The 15,917-nt window shown below is 32.8% G+C and overlaps 1 protein-coding gene across 4 annotated transcripts in view; it reads right to left on the bottom strand.

Annotated features, from left to right (window-relative positions):
* BTBD10 (BTB domain containing 10) overlaps positions 1-15,917 on the bottom strand; it is a 67,384-nt gene that overhangs the window by 20,808 nt on the left and 30,659 nt on the right. The gene's annotated exons all lie outside the window — the stretch shown is intronic.

Below are 15,917 nucleotides of genomic sequence, written 5' to 3' on the forward strand. Positions count from 1 at the left end.
GAGACCACCCAGACCTCTTAAATATTACTCAAATGTTCTCTTGATTTCTTTCATTGAGAGGGAAAAAGAGAGGGAAAGAGTACCAGCTTCTGGAACTCTTTAAAAACTGAGGTATGGGGCAAAGTAACTGGTCTCCCTGTCAAATAAAATGTCTACATGATAACTCCAACCAACTCATTTTGATTTCTGAACTCTCCTCAAAATATTTGAAAAGCAATTTTCTAAAAAGCTAACAGCACTGACTGTACAGAGTCACAGAATTTAAAATTTGAAAACATCTTACATAGAGTAAATTTGACCATGAGAAGTAAATAACTGAGAATGATGATTAAAATGGTCTAGTTGACAGCATTCATTCACACAGTTATTTATTAAATTATGTCTGCACAACACTGTGCTACAGGCCAGGAGAGAATCCGCTCCCTCAAGGAGCTTATGATTCAAGTGTAGCAGTACTACATGGACATGGAGAAATTTAAGCACTTCAAGAGTTATCCCAAATTTCAAATATAAAATGACTAAATATGTCTCAAATATATAACTAAAAAATGAGTGGCACAACAAATGCTTTAAGATCTCACAAGAAGACATCACTATAAATCACTGGTGAACGAGATTTGCTAACAGATAGATAAGATTTTAATAATCAGTAATACATCACAGGTAGGAAAACTGACAGAAACAAAAATGAGAGAACCTAATTTAAGACAGGTAAAAATTTACCATCTTAGCATATAACAAGATTCACAAATGAAAAATATTAGTGTCTTTTAGAAACAGAGAAATAGGAATAGTAGGAACTCCATGACCCTGGAGTAATAAATACTTAGAATCAAGCTGCTCTTTAATACTTAATTGCTCAACATGTTGACTGTTCCTTAGTTTCCTCATCTGTAAAATGTAGATTCTACTTACTTTCTGAGGTTAACATAAGGATAAAATGAAGTTTAAATAAGTTGACCAGCAAGGTACCTGGCACAATAAAATCATCCATTAAAGTTAGTTTATCTAGTTACTACAGGTGAGGATATTAAAATTCAAAATTACAAGACTTGATGGAAGTCACATAATATTTAGTGGAAATGCTAATAACTGAAGCCTTCTGATTCATCCCAGTGCTCCCTCCACAATGCTACCCTGCTTCCCTTCACCAAAACCACACTAGTTAAGTTTCAGTCTTGATCATACAGTTTTAAATCCTGCAGTGCTTCAGGATCATCTCCTCTGTTTACTTATTAACTATAATACTGTGTTTTGTTATTCTAGTGGTTTCTTTCATTATGAAAATCGTTATCATCTCATTATAGCAGATTAAACAGACAAAAGATAAGGCTGACTTTGTATTTACCCTTCTAGGGTGACTTTCAGGGAAAAAAAGGCAACCTGTCAGCTTTTATCAATTTGTCTCTCATATACCTACAGGGAGAAAAAACTATTCCCACCTCCTTCCTAGTGAAAAAGATCAGGGTAGGATAGCATCCTTGGAACAATTTTTTTTCCTTCAAATAGAACAAATCAAAAGATCCTACAGTATTTATGTTAAAAACTTTGGAGCAGAAACAGTGGAATTTCTGTCCTAAAAGAGGGAAAAGAGAGGAATCCATACTAAAAGAAAAAGGATTATATATTAAAAAAAAAAAAACTCCTCATATTCTAGCTGGTAAGATTTAAATGTGCAAATAAACACATTTTCTTAAATATCACTCTAACTGACAATTTAATGAACAAGGTACAAACACAACTATGACTAAGGCAAATGCAGCATGAATGCTCAGTCTGAGTATGGGCCAAGCAGACTGATTAACTGGAAAAGCTTTTCCACCAAGCATCTCTGAAGCTGAAAGATTAAATATTGCTATGTGTTCTGCTGAAATCCTGGCTTCATTTCTAAACTGTTTAGATTTTAAATAAATACAAAAGGTGTCATAATACACTCCCATCCTTTCTTTTCATTCCCCAATGTAATGTGGAATGGAAGACCTTCAAAATTATATGTCATAGAAGACTAATTATGTCCTACTCTACTTAATTAATTTTAGATCAGAAAAGCACTCTAAGGGCAAAAATAATTGATACGTGCAAAAGAAAATGAGGACAAGCAAGTTCAGAGGGGATAACTCTGCATCATGTTGCCTCTAAAAGAGTCTGAGATATATGAATTGAGAACAGGTAAGAAGCTAGAGTATATTAGCCCCAACATATGCTTTTAGCCAAGACAGAGAAGCAAGGACTGAATTTACTTTCCTGTCCGAAACAACCCCCAAAAATAAATAAATACACGAAACAATGGTTTGTAAGGCAAAGTACATTAGGAATAGAGTGATCCCTGAAGTATGGAAAACAAATAATACAAGGTCAACAACTGTCTCAAATTAAGTTTCTAGAGTAAAACACAGGGAAGCAAAACCCATGCAGAAGTTCGTGGACTCTGAGTTAAGAATATGGAGTTGAGAGGTTGGGGACAACAGGTAGCTAGTTTTCAGGAAAGAGTACCAGAAAGGGGAGAGCATAATAGAGAGAAAACCTCACAGACTGCAGAGAGTCTATTCCTAGAGTGCTGAGCTTGAGTACCAATCAACATAAACATGTTCCTCCCCCTGCGCATCACCCCCCAACCTAAGTCAGGCTGGAAAACCACATAAAAGGTTATTGGGGAGAGAATCTAAGGGGTCTTGGCTCTGAAGTGGGAAATGAAACTGAGCACTGAGCACTGTTCTGATCACAACAAATCTTAACAGCAAGAGCTGAAAGAATCGTTTTCAAGTAACTAGACTGAACCCTAAAACAAAGCTCAAGAACTTTCATAGGAATACAAAAATATTCAGCAACCAAACAAGGTAAAATTCACAATGTATGGCATCCAATAAAAAATCACCAGGCATGTAAAGAAGCAGGAAAACATAAGGAAAAAACTCAACTGAAATCAACCCAGAACTGGCACATATCTTAAAATTAGAAACAAACATTAAAATAGTCAGTATAACCATATTCCTCCAAAAAGTTATGCAGAGATAAAGAATGTTGAAAAGATGCAAGTCAAACTTCCAAAGAGAAAAAAATGATGGTATCTGAGATGAAAAATATACTCAGTGGAATTAATGGAAGATTGATTACACATTATAGAAGAAAAGATTGTGAATTTGAAGACACAGTAACAGGAAATACACAAATGAATATAATATTCACTATAGAAAAATTAATTGAGCATGAGTGAGTTACAAGTCAACTTCAACTGCCCTAATATAGGTATAAATAGAGTCCATAAAGGAAGAAAGGTGGAGGAGAAAAAAAAATGTAAAGAAATGTCCTGAAATGTAAGTAAAACTACAAACCCACAAATGCAACATACACAGCAAATTCCAAATACATGTTTTAAAAAAGGTGGGGGGCATATAGCACAGCAGTAGAGTGCCTGCCTAGAATGCACAAGGTCCTGGGTTTAGTCCCCAGTACCTCCATTTACAAAATAAACCTAATTACCTCCCCTTCCACCACCCCCCAAAATACAAAAACAAAAGAATAACACCTGTCAACCTATATTTGTTATATCTAGCAAAAACATCTTTCAAAAGTAAAAAGGAAATGCATTTTCAGACACATACGAAAAAGATGAATTAATTCATCATGAGGAGACTTGCATGATAAGACAGTTAAAGGAAGCCCTTTAGGCAGAAGAAAAATAACACCAGATGAAAATAATGACTCTATACAAAGGAATTAAGAACATGAGAAATAGCAGAAAGTCTGGGAGGAGAGAAATAGAAGTACATTATTAATAAGGCTCTTATATGACACAAGAAAATGATTTAATATCACTTGAAAGTAGACTGTGATAAACTAAAGATGTATATTATAAGCTCAAAAGTAATTACTGAAATATGGAAACAAAGAATTATAGCTAATAAGGCAACAAAGGAGATAAAATGAAATCATAAGAAAGATATAATTAATCCAAAAGAGGGCAAAGAAAAAAAAAGGAAGAGGATGGGGAAACAAGAACAAATGGGACAAGTAGAAATATATAGCAAGATGACAGACTTAACCTTAACCATATCTATAGTCACCATAAAAGGTAGAGAGAATCACACGGTATACAAATGCCAGACCCAACTATATGCTGCCTATAAGAAACACACTTTAAATATAAAGGTTCAGAGAGGTTCAATATAAAAGGATAAGTAAAGACAAACTGCCAACATCAGTCAAAATACAAGAACGGGTTATATTAGTATCAAAGTAGACCTAAAGGCAAAGAATACTACCAAGGCATTTCATAAGGATAAAGGGGTAAATTCATTAAGAGCACTTAACAACCCCCAAAGTTCTTCTGCCTCATAACAGAGCTTCAAAATGCATGAAGCAAAGACTGATTACAAGGAGGATGTCACAATTATACATCAGATGTTTCAATATCCTTCTTATAATATTTAACAGAACAAGTAGACAGAAAATCAGTAAAGATGAATAAGATTTGAACAACACTATCAACTGGCTTGACCTAACTGACATTCATAGATCTTTTCACCCAACAATAGCAGAAAACTCATTCTTTTGATATGCACACAGATCATTTATCAAGACAGATCATATTCTGGGCAACGGAACACGTCTCAATAAATTTAAAAGAATTCAATCATACAAAGTATGTTCTGTGATTATGATGGAATTAAATTAAAATTCAATAACAGAAAGATACCTGGAAAATTTCCAAATATTGAAAATTAGGTAACATGTTTTAAAATAACTCATGGAACAAAGAAGAAATCAGAAGGGAAAAGAGAAGAGTTTGAAGTGAAAAAAACCCAACACATCAAAATTTGTGGAATGGCATGACATTATAGCAGTAGTTATGAAGCAAATTATAGCTTTAAATGCCTATGTTAGGAAAGGAGAAAGGTCTAAGAAAAGTCACCTAAGTTTCTACATTAAGAAGCCAAAGAACATATTAAATCCAAAGGAAGCAGAAAAAAAATATTAAATATCAGAGTGGAAATCAAAATAATAGAAAATAGAAAAGGAATAAGGAAAATCAATGAAAACAAAAGCCAGTTCTTTGAAAAGATCAGTAAAACTGACAAACTTTTAGCCAAACTGGGGGAAAAAACTGAGAAGATACAAATTACCAATATCAGAAATGATAGAACTGACATCACCACAAAGGTTACATATATTAAAAGAATGATAGAAAAATATTATAAACAACTATACATATAAATTCAACAATTCAGAAGAACTGGACAAATTCCAAACTACTAAAACTCACTCAAAAAGAAACAGATAAGGTGAATAGCTCAATGCCTATTAAAGAATTTGAATTTATAGTTAAGAACTTTCCAAGAAAGCTCCAGGCCCAGATGGCTTCACTGATAATCCTACCAAGTGTTTAAGATAGAAATACCAATCTTACCCAAACCCTTCCAGAAAACTGAAGAAAAGATAGTATTTCCTAACTCACTCTATTAGGCCAGCATTACCCAGACAATGAAACCAGAGAAAGACATTACAAGAAAACTACAAACCCACATCCCTCAGAACACAGATGTAAATTTTTTTTTTAAATTTTAGTAATGTGAATACAGCAATATATAAAAATGTCAATACATCATTATCTAATGGGGTTTATACCAAAAATGCAAGACTGGATGAATATTCAAAAAAATCAATGTAATTCACCATATTAACCAATTAATGAAAAAAAGTATATCACAATGTACATAGAAAATACATTTGACAAATCCAAAATCCATTCCTGATTTCAAACAAACAAAAACCTCAGCAAGGTAGGAATACAATGGAATTTCATCAGCTGAAAAAAGATCTTTGGAAAACCTATAGCCAGCTTTATACTTAGCAGTCAAAGACCAAATGCTCTCCACCTAAGATCAGGAACAAAACAAGGATATCCACTCACACCACTTCTCTTCTCCAATGTACTGAAGATTCTAGCCAGAGCAATATAGCAAGAAAAATACACAGAAGGCATCCAGATGGGAAAAGAACTAAAACTGTTCTTATCTGCAGGCAACATAATCATCTATTACAGACTCTAGCACTAAAAGTTACTAGAACTAATGAGTGAGCTTAGCAAGGTCACAAAACAGAAGATCAATAGTTAAAAATCGACAGTATTTCTATATACTTGCAACAATTAGATACTGAATTTTTTTAAACAGTTATAATAGCATCAAAAAAGTGAATATTTAAGGATAAATCTGACAGAAGATGTAGAAGACCTTCATGCTAAAAACTACAAAATTTCACTAAAAGAAATTAAAGACCTAAGTAAATGAAAAAACTTACCATGTTCACAAGTTAGAATAATCAATACTGCTAAGATGTCAATTTGCCCCAAGTTGATCTACAAATATAATTCCAGCTGAAAATCAAGCATATTTCTTTGTCTATAGTTACAAAATGATTCTAAAATTCACATGGAAATGCAAAGGACCTAGAATTTCCTGAATAACTTTGTTAAAAGAACAGAACTGGAAAACCACACAAGCTGATTTCAAGGCTTATTATAAAAGGTAAAGGATGAATACAGTGTACTACTGGCATGAGAAGCAAGTAGATCAACTCATTATACGGACAACTCATTTTCAACAAGAGTTCAAAGACAATCTAAGACTCTCTTCACCAAACAGTGTTAAAACTAATGGATATACAACAAATAATCCACTTCCAGAACCTCAAGGGGAAGGAAAAAAAAAGAACTCTGATCGAAAGCTCGTATCATACACAAGTGTACTCAAAATGGATCACAAACCTAAATCTGAAAGCTAAAACTACTAGAGGAAAAAATGCACAACGTATTAAAAAAAATAAAATGAGAAGTTGGACTACATCAAAATTAAAAACTTCTACTCTTCTAAAGACATTTATAAAAATGAAACCATCTATCAGATGAAGAATTGGTTTTATAATAAAGAACTCTCAAAGTAATGGGCAAAAGATTTGAGATATACAGATGGAAAAAAATAAGTAAATGAAAAGATGCTACACCATTAGTCATTAAGAAAATGCAACTTAAAACCATAATGAGAAACCATTTCACATCTGTTTGAATGGCTAAATGAAAAGACTGACCATATCAAGTGTTGGTGAATATGTGTATAAAACAGAACTCTCATCTACTCCTGGTAGTAATGTAAAATGGTAGCACTGCTTTGAAAACTATCTTGGAAAACAGTTTGACAGTTTATTATGAAGTTAAACACACACTAGCCATAGGATCCAGCCATTCCAACTTAGGTATTTACCCCACAAAAATGAAAGTGTATGTCCATAAAAAGACACAAACATCGTTAGTAGCTTTATTTGTAACAGCCCAAAACTGGAAACAGCCTAAGTGTCTATGAACAGGTGGCTGGATAAACAATTTGTGGTATATCCATAAAATGTAAAACTATTTAACAACAAAAAGGAATGAACTATTGATAAAAGTTATAACACGGATCAAGCACAAAATAATTGCGCTGAGTAAAAGAAGCCAGATACCCTCCCCTCCCAGAAAAGGATACATTTATATCAAATTCTAGGAAACAAAAAACTAATGTATATGTCACAAAACAAATTGGTGGTTTTCTAGGCATGGAGATGGGGGTAGGAAGGGGCAGAAGGAAAGGGTCACAAAAGACCTCAAGGAAATTTTTGCATGTATATGTTCATTACCTTGATTGTGGTGAGATTTCATGAGTGCATACATATATCAAAATTTACCAAACTGTACACCAGAATTGGCCTCTTGGGCAAAACAGTCTGCTTTAGACTACCTTCCTAGGAAGTTGCTATTTAACCATTTCAATCACATATAGAAGTCATGCCTTTCTTCTAATAAATTATAAATTCTTTTTTTACCAAACTACATAGCTTCCTGCACCTCCCTCTTATAACATGGTTCATGTTCTCACGAAACCAAAGTATTTTCTAAAGATTTTTAAAACTGCCACTTCCAACTGATTATCACTTGAAAACCTCACAGATCAAAATTTATCACCCAATAAAGTTATCACCCAACAAACCCAAATCAGAATCCTTAATCATGAATCCTCTAAGATCACAATTTTCATCAATTAAGAAATATCACTTCTAGCATCTCTAGTTATGTAAATACACCCACCTTAAACACAAACCCTACAGCCAAAAGAAAATACTTTCCTTTTTTAAATTTGCAACTTTATAAGCAAAAAAGATTTCTGATTTCTTTATCTTATACCAAGTTTTCACTTAATTTCAAAATCAATGCTTTGAAGCATCAAGTAAATCAGTAAGTTTCTCAAAAAATTTTTAAATCTTACTAAAAGTCACTCTCAGAAGCAAGGATCTATTTACATTCAACTTTAGCATACTAATTTTGTATGAACCTCTGCATATGAACTTGCCACCTAATTTGTGGTAAAAACTCTTGATTACATCAATAGCTTCCAATGGTAGGCAGGTTCCTAAGAACAAAAGAAAAATTGTCTTTAGTCTCTATCATTTTGTTCAGTGCAACTATGGACTCCTATGGAGGAGCAGAGGTAATAAAACTACAGTAATATGTACAGAATTTTTAAAATCCAACAATATTGCAAAGTTTATAACAAAAACCATGCCTTCTCTGAATGGATAAATTAACTGTGGTACACCCATACAATGCAATACTACTCAAACAGAAAAAGAACTACTGATATGTTCAACAGTGAGAATGGATCTCAAGGGCAGTATGCTGAAAGAAAAAAATCCAAACCCAAAAGTTTATCTACTATCTAATTTCATTTATATATTATTCTCAAAATGGCAAAATTAAAATAATGGAGAATAAACCTGGGGCTGCCTAGGGATGGAGAAAGGGTATGACTCAAAAAGGGCAGCATGAAGGAGTTTCTTTGTGGTGATGTGGAAGTTCTGTATCCTGATTGTGGTGGTAGTTACACAAATCTACATGTGGTAAAATATCATAGAGTACATATCAGAAAAATAAAGTGAAATGGACAGGAATGCTGGGTTTTTTTTTAATTAGATGAGAGAGTTCTTAGAAATTCAAAACACAAGAGTAAAAATTTTAAAAGGTTACTAACAGGGTTGAAAGAAAAAACTTGGAATAAAAGACAGATAAAGAAGTGGAAAATAAGAGTGAAAGGATGATAAAATTCAAGCACTAATGAAGGAGGTGAACAATCAAATAATATACATCTCAGAGAGAACAGAGAAAACAGAGAAGAGTAAATTATCCAGGAAATAATACATGAAAAATTCCCAGAAGTAGCTTATATTACTAGCACTGCTGTTGACAAAAAACTGTTGTAACAAATACATAAAACTAAAATATCTACAAAGTGACTGGTACTCACTTATATATGGCACCCTTATGTAGTATACATATGGTACAACTTTATGTGACGGCACTTTCCTGGTTTGAGGAATTATTTATCTTTAAACACTTTCAGCAACTAACATAACCTGGTGCATCTTATTAACGTTTGTTGAATTTAGCTGAAGTTTCAGGACATATATAACATCTAGGCATTTCTTTTGTCAATTGTTTATTCTTTGTCAACTACTACTATGTGTGTTTTTGTGTGTGTGTGGAGATAGATACAAAGACTTACAGTTTACAAGGTGTTTTAAAATTTAATCAAGCTTTTAAAAACATATTTTTTTCTTAAAGATAAGTATCATTGTAAATTTTGGATCAGATGTTCCCATCCTTTTTTCTAAATTAGTCTGTCCTTATTAAAGAAGCAATATTTTAAATCCTAGTTTTATTTTTGGGAAAAAGAAGCTGTTTCTATTACTATAGTAATAAAATATCATCTTAAATTTTAAATATTTTAACTAAATCTTTTAAATGATTTTACATTAGTATTTTTAAGATATTAATTTCATATGATTTTTATTTTTAGGTCAAGAGTTGGCAAGCTATGGCTCATGAGCCAAATTCAACTCATTACCTGATTTTGTAAATAAAGTTTTATTTGAACACAACCATGCCCACTCATTTATATATTGTATATGGCTGCTTTCACTCCATAATGGCAAAACTGAGTGGTTGTGACAGACTCTGTAGCCCATACAGCCAAAAATATTTACTATCTAGCCCTTTACAGAATATTGCTGATCTTCATGTTAAGTATCAGTAACTGTGATGGTAAGAAATGCTATTCAACTTTTAAATCTATTTTCAACAGATTTAATGCAAATTTATCTTTCTTTTCCTTTTTTTTTGTCAATTAGCCTTTTCTATAAGTTTTTGTTCTGCTTAATTCATGATCAGTTTCCCAAGAAACAAAGGCTAATCACTGAAAAGGGCAGTTCTCAACTGAGGAATAGGCTATGCTCTCAAAGGTCATCTGTAAGTATGCCACTTGAGGTATTTTTTTTCCATAGAAATATTTTAAATGACACTTAAATCCCAGATTTCCCCACAAGACAACTTTAGCAACAAATACAGCTCAAGAAAAGTTTTAATACTACTCTTTCTCTTCTTCCTAAAATCCCATTGTCAGGCATGTCAGCAACTCTAGGGAGGCAGAAGCAGGAGCAACATCAAGGGAGTTTGATATACTGTTGTATGTCACTCTAAGAGCAACTTTTTCTCTGAAGTCAAATGAAGACTGAGATACTAAAATTTTTGACAGAAAAATTTCTCTTAATGGCCAAACCTGTAATATTTTACTATCAAGGTAGAAGTTTTCCTAACTGACAAAAATTACTTTCATGCAGATAGCAAAGGCTGGAGGTTTATTTTACTTTTAAAATGTCTATTACCTTGTTTCTTGATTTTTAAATAAAGGAAATTTTTAAATAAAGGAAGATGTTGCTGAAAAAGAACTTCTTCAAATTGAGGAGTCTCCAAATTGAAGTTATAATACCTAATTTTTTTAGTCCTAAAAAATGCCATGGTTTTAATTCATTAATAAGTATCAGGTGCTTGCAATGTATAATGACTACACCCTATAATAACTAGAAGTATTCTTCTCCTCTTCTCTAGCAATGTTTTTAGTTTTATCATGCATTCTACTAAACATTCACTGAACCCCTAATACATTCTGCTTATTATTCTAGCCCTGGAGAATATAACCAAGAGAGTCCCTGCCCTCAAAATTAATATATTCTAATGCAGAAAAACATAGAACATATATTAAATATCATATGGTGGTAAGTGCTATGGGAAAAATAAAGCAAGGTAAAGAGGACAGAAAGTCACCATTTTGAGGTGAGAGGTTCTATTTCACATGGAGTGGTCAAGGTAAGACTCTGAGGAGATGTCTTAGCAAACATCTAAGGAAGTGAGAAACAGAACTATGGGAATATATGAGGTAAGAGTAGGTGCAAAGACCCTGTGCCAAAAGTAATCCGTGGCTTTTTTAAGGCATTCAAAAAGGCCAGAACAGCTGGAACAGAGACAAGAGGGACAGTGGGAAAAGAGGAGCTCAGAGACAAGACTAGAATCAGATTATGGAGGACCCTGAAAGAATGTCTAAAGCATTTTTGCTATTGATCTGAGTGAAATGGGTACCACTGAAGTATGGGTACCACAACTTAACTTACATTAGATAAAGTGGACAACGAAAGAAAAGAGGGCAAAGGTAGAATCAAGTGACCATTTTGGAAGCTACTACAAATAATCCAGGTGAGAGCCAAAAGTGAGTTGGACCAGGCTTATAGCAGTGTACATAATAAACACTGGATGTGACTACGTATCTTGAAGAACAAGACTTTGAAATTTGATAAATTAAATGTAGAAGGTGAGAGAGAGGAATCAAAGATGATTATGATTTTGGCCTGGAGCAACTAAAAGAATGGAAGTTCCACTTACTGAATGAGAATGAGAGTGGAAGTAATCAATTAGATTTGCAAAGTGTAAATGTTTTTTAGACATGTTAAGAGTGTGTTTATTAGTCTGCCAAATGGAGATTTCAAATATGGAGTTAGATACAACAGGCTAAAGCTCAGGGAAAATCCAGGTTAGAGATAAAAATCCGGGAGTTGGAAATCTCTAAATACTTAGTACTCTCAAGCAACTTCCAACCACAGAAAATTATAAACGATTTCTAAAGTATAGCTAACCACTATTAATAATTGCACAGATTTAAATTAATGGTTGGTCAGGCAAACTCTGTATCTTCCTCTGAGTCATTCACTCAACAAATACTTACTAAATGACTACTTTGTGCCAGTTACTGTTTTGGGCAACGTTCATGATTTAAGAATAATACAATGCACACACAAGTACTTTTAATGATGCTTCAAAGGGTAATTATTTTTTAAAACCTCTGGAGCATCTTTTTCTACTTATTATTAGAAACAAAAAAGAAAAATAAAACAATGGAAAGGAGATAAGAAGTACAAATACAAGATTTAGTTTTAAAATATTTATCAAATGATTGTGAATATTTTAACAAATCAGTTTCACAAAACAAGTTTCTGAAGACAAATTACAAAGCTCCCACAATAACTCACTTCCACATGGACTTTTGAAAACACAATTGACTCATTTCATTAAATTCCCTGTTTCATGCCTCATATAAAATTTTAAGCATTAAAAGAATTAAAATTAAAAATCTAAACTATACTGCAATTAGATTGAGAAAATTAAACATTAAAAAATTACATCACATGTCCTTGGATGTTGGTCATGGATTACGCCTAACTATTAAGAAATAGTCATAGAAATATAGAATCTAAATTTAGGAAAAACCTTTTAGAAAATCTAGCCCAAACATCCATTTAATCCTTGCATTTCACCCACTAAGTTCCCACGAACTGGCTGACAGGGAAGGGTAACGCGATTTTTTTTTTTGACAGTTTTTTTCTATCTTTGGAAGGCTCTGACTCTCAGGCAGTTTTTCTTTAACATTAAAGCTTAATGAAACCTTTTTAATCTGATCCTACTAGTTCAGGGGCTGGGGCTTTCTTTGTTGTGGAGAGCTATCCTGTGCACTGTAGGACGTTTAGTAGCATTCCTGGCCTCCACCCACGAGTAGTACTCCCCTCCTGAGCTGTAATACCAAAAATGTCCTCAGATATTGCCAAACACTCAATAAGGGGCAAAATCACCCCTCTGGTTGAGAACCAAATAACACCAATTACAATGCTAACATCTGAGCATTTAGTATATGCCAGGCACAATACTGAGCACTTTACACATACTTTCATTTAATCCTCAAAACCATCCCCATTTTACAGCTGAGAAAATGGGAGCTTAAAGGCTAAGCAACTTGCCTAAAATTATGCAGCTAATTAACTGGCAGATCTGAGATGTGACCTAAGGAGTTCAATTTCAGAGCTCATGCTTTTAACCTCAAACAAGTCTGACACAAACGAAGTCTAATTTCTTTTCCAAAGGATAATTCTTCACATATTTGAAAAAAAAAACTCTTATTGTGAGATTCTTTAACATCTACCAGAGCTGCCCCCAAGACCTCTAAATTTTCAGTCCTCTAAGCTGACAAGGCTTCCAATTTCTTCACATTCTTCCTCTGAGTCATTCTGGAAGAATGAGGGCAAAGGTAGAATCAGGTGACCATTTTGGAAGATACTACAAATAATCCAGGTGAGAGCCAAAAGTGACTTGGACCAGGCTTACAGCAGTGTACATAATGAACACTGGATGTGACTGTGTATTTTGAAAAACATATGCACAGAGTCATATGCACAGAACTAAAGACAATACATTGGTATGCAGAAGTGGCCCTAGTCTTTTCCATTGATTACAATAGTTTCTAAGGGCAGTGGTAGTGGAGAAGATGGATGATGGCATCCACATTGTACTTTCGTTTTACATTAAGTTTACCACTAACAACTACTGTCAGGTCTTTTCCATATGTGATGCTCTAAATCCATGCTAACTTAATGTATATTAGTTTTTCAGGACTAATGTACACTCCTTAAATTCAGTCCAACAATCCAGACTCAGAGATCATTTTGGATCATATATTATCTTATTTACTATCCTTCTTTCTTTACTGTCATCTATAACTTTGATAATTTTACTTCTCCAGATAAGCAGTAAGACAAAGCAAAGAACAAAGCCATCTTTCAACATCAATAACCTTTGGATAGGGTCCTTCAAAATCAAAACTGTGTTGATATATTAACACAGTCAACTAATGGTTAACTCATTTTTTCTTCACCTTATACAGAAGGATATAAAAAAAAGACTTAACCAAAAACTAAGCTTAAGTCTAAATAGATATATATATAGCTACTGATCTACCAAATGCACCAGAGAAAAATCAAAGTTGTCCTGACAATCTATTTTTATAGCAAGCCCATTCTGGGTCTTTTATTTTTTTCTTCAAGTTAGTCATAAACTATCCTTTTCATTTTCTGCTCTAAAATCTTCTACATTTTCAAAATCAAACCTAGACTCCCCCATCTTTTAGCATTTCTTGTATTCTCCTAAAACCTTTAAAGACTACAATAATTTTAAGATTTTACAGGCAGTTCCTTTTTTAACTATAAGATGTTTCAACTGGTCCAGAAGATAATTCATTTAGCTAGACGCATTATTTATCTCTGTATTCATGCTGGTTTTTATGTCCTGACTAGCTACGTTTGCTTTGTTAGTATTATTGACGGTAGTGGTGGTTTTCCCTTCCTCTCTGACAGAAGCTCCTAAATAAGAGTTGAGGAATTTTTTTCTTCCCACATTGCCAAGCATTATTATAACACTTCCCTTGATTATTTTTTTAAAATGTAATATAAAAAACTTTTGGTAGATCTTAGCATTTTTTCTAAAGTCTCAGCTTATTTGAGCTCTTGTATCCCTGATTTTTAAAAAGATTTATCTTCTATACTTTATTTTGACAATCTTATCTGCTTTATTTTAAAAGCAGTTGCATATCTTTAAAGAGTTCATTGTGTAATCATACTAAGGATCTTTTTCTTTCCCCAAAAATATCAAAATTACATTTTTACTTAACTCCCTAAGACGTTCTTCCTTTTCAGAGAAATTTATGTTGTGGAATCAAGCTGATCTTTGATCAAGAACCAGAAAAACTAGACACATTGTAAACTGACTATACCTCAATAAAAATAATTGGTTAATTTTAAAAAAATGAATCAGAAAAACTCATTGATGAAATAAATAACAAAATATATATATACATAAAACACTATGCAGTTCTTAGGAATTACGCTACATAAGACTGCTTCATGACATAGGTAATGTTCATAATTAAGTTCACTTTTTATTAAAAAAGAAAACAGATGGGTTACATAACAGTATATACAGTAATATCCCAAAATCGTTTAAGTGTATACATGTGATTTTATGTTTTTATATATACACAGGAAAAAAGGTTATATGAAAAAATATTTAAAATATTTTTCTTTTGATGGTAAAATAACCTCTTTATTTTCCTCTATGTGCTTTTCTGTATCTACCAAGTTTATGTAACGAATATGTATCATTTTTACAGTAACAGAGGCATTTTTTTTTAAAAAATCAGCCAAACCAGAGAAAAATATTCTATAAAGTAAAAGACAAAAATGTCTACCATGAGATTTCTGCTTTTATAACTTAGAAAAACATTTCTGGATACCAAACCACCAAAAAAAAAAAAAAAAAAAAACAAGATACCACCAGTTAGCCTAACTATAACCAAGATGACCATTCGAACTTTTAGAAATTAAATTAAGTTCACAAGAACTTCCTGACATTTCAAGTAAAGAATGTTATGAAATATTTAATAATACTTAAAATAAAATAATTTAAAAATGTTGTATATCTCCCCAAATCTCTACAAAATGATCAGTAGGATAAGAATAATAAAGACAGAAGAAAAACATTAGTCAAATTATTGAAAATTGTGCCAAAATTTCCTAATAAAGTAAGCCATGTCACCTGTCAAGACTTAAAATCTCACAGCAAGAACAATTATTTATTTAGCAACTGTGTCTGGTTGAAAATCAATGTGCAATAATCCAAA

The sequence above is a fragment of the Vicugna pacos genome, chromosome 10 (assembly GCF_048564905.1).
Source record: "Vicugna pacos chromosome 10, VicPac4, whole genome shotgun sequence".
NCBI classification, from domain to species: domain Eukaryota; kingdom Metazoa; phylum Chordata; class Mammalia; order Artiodactyla; family Camelidae; genus Vicugna; species Vicugna pacos.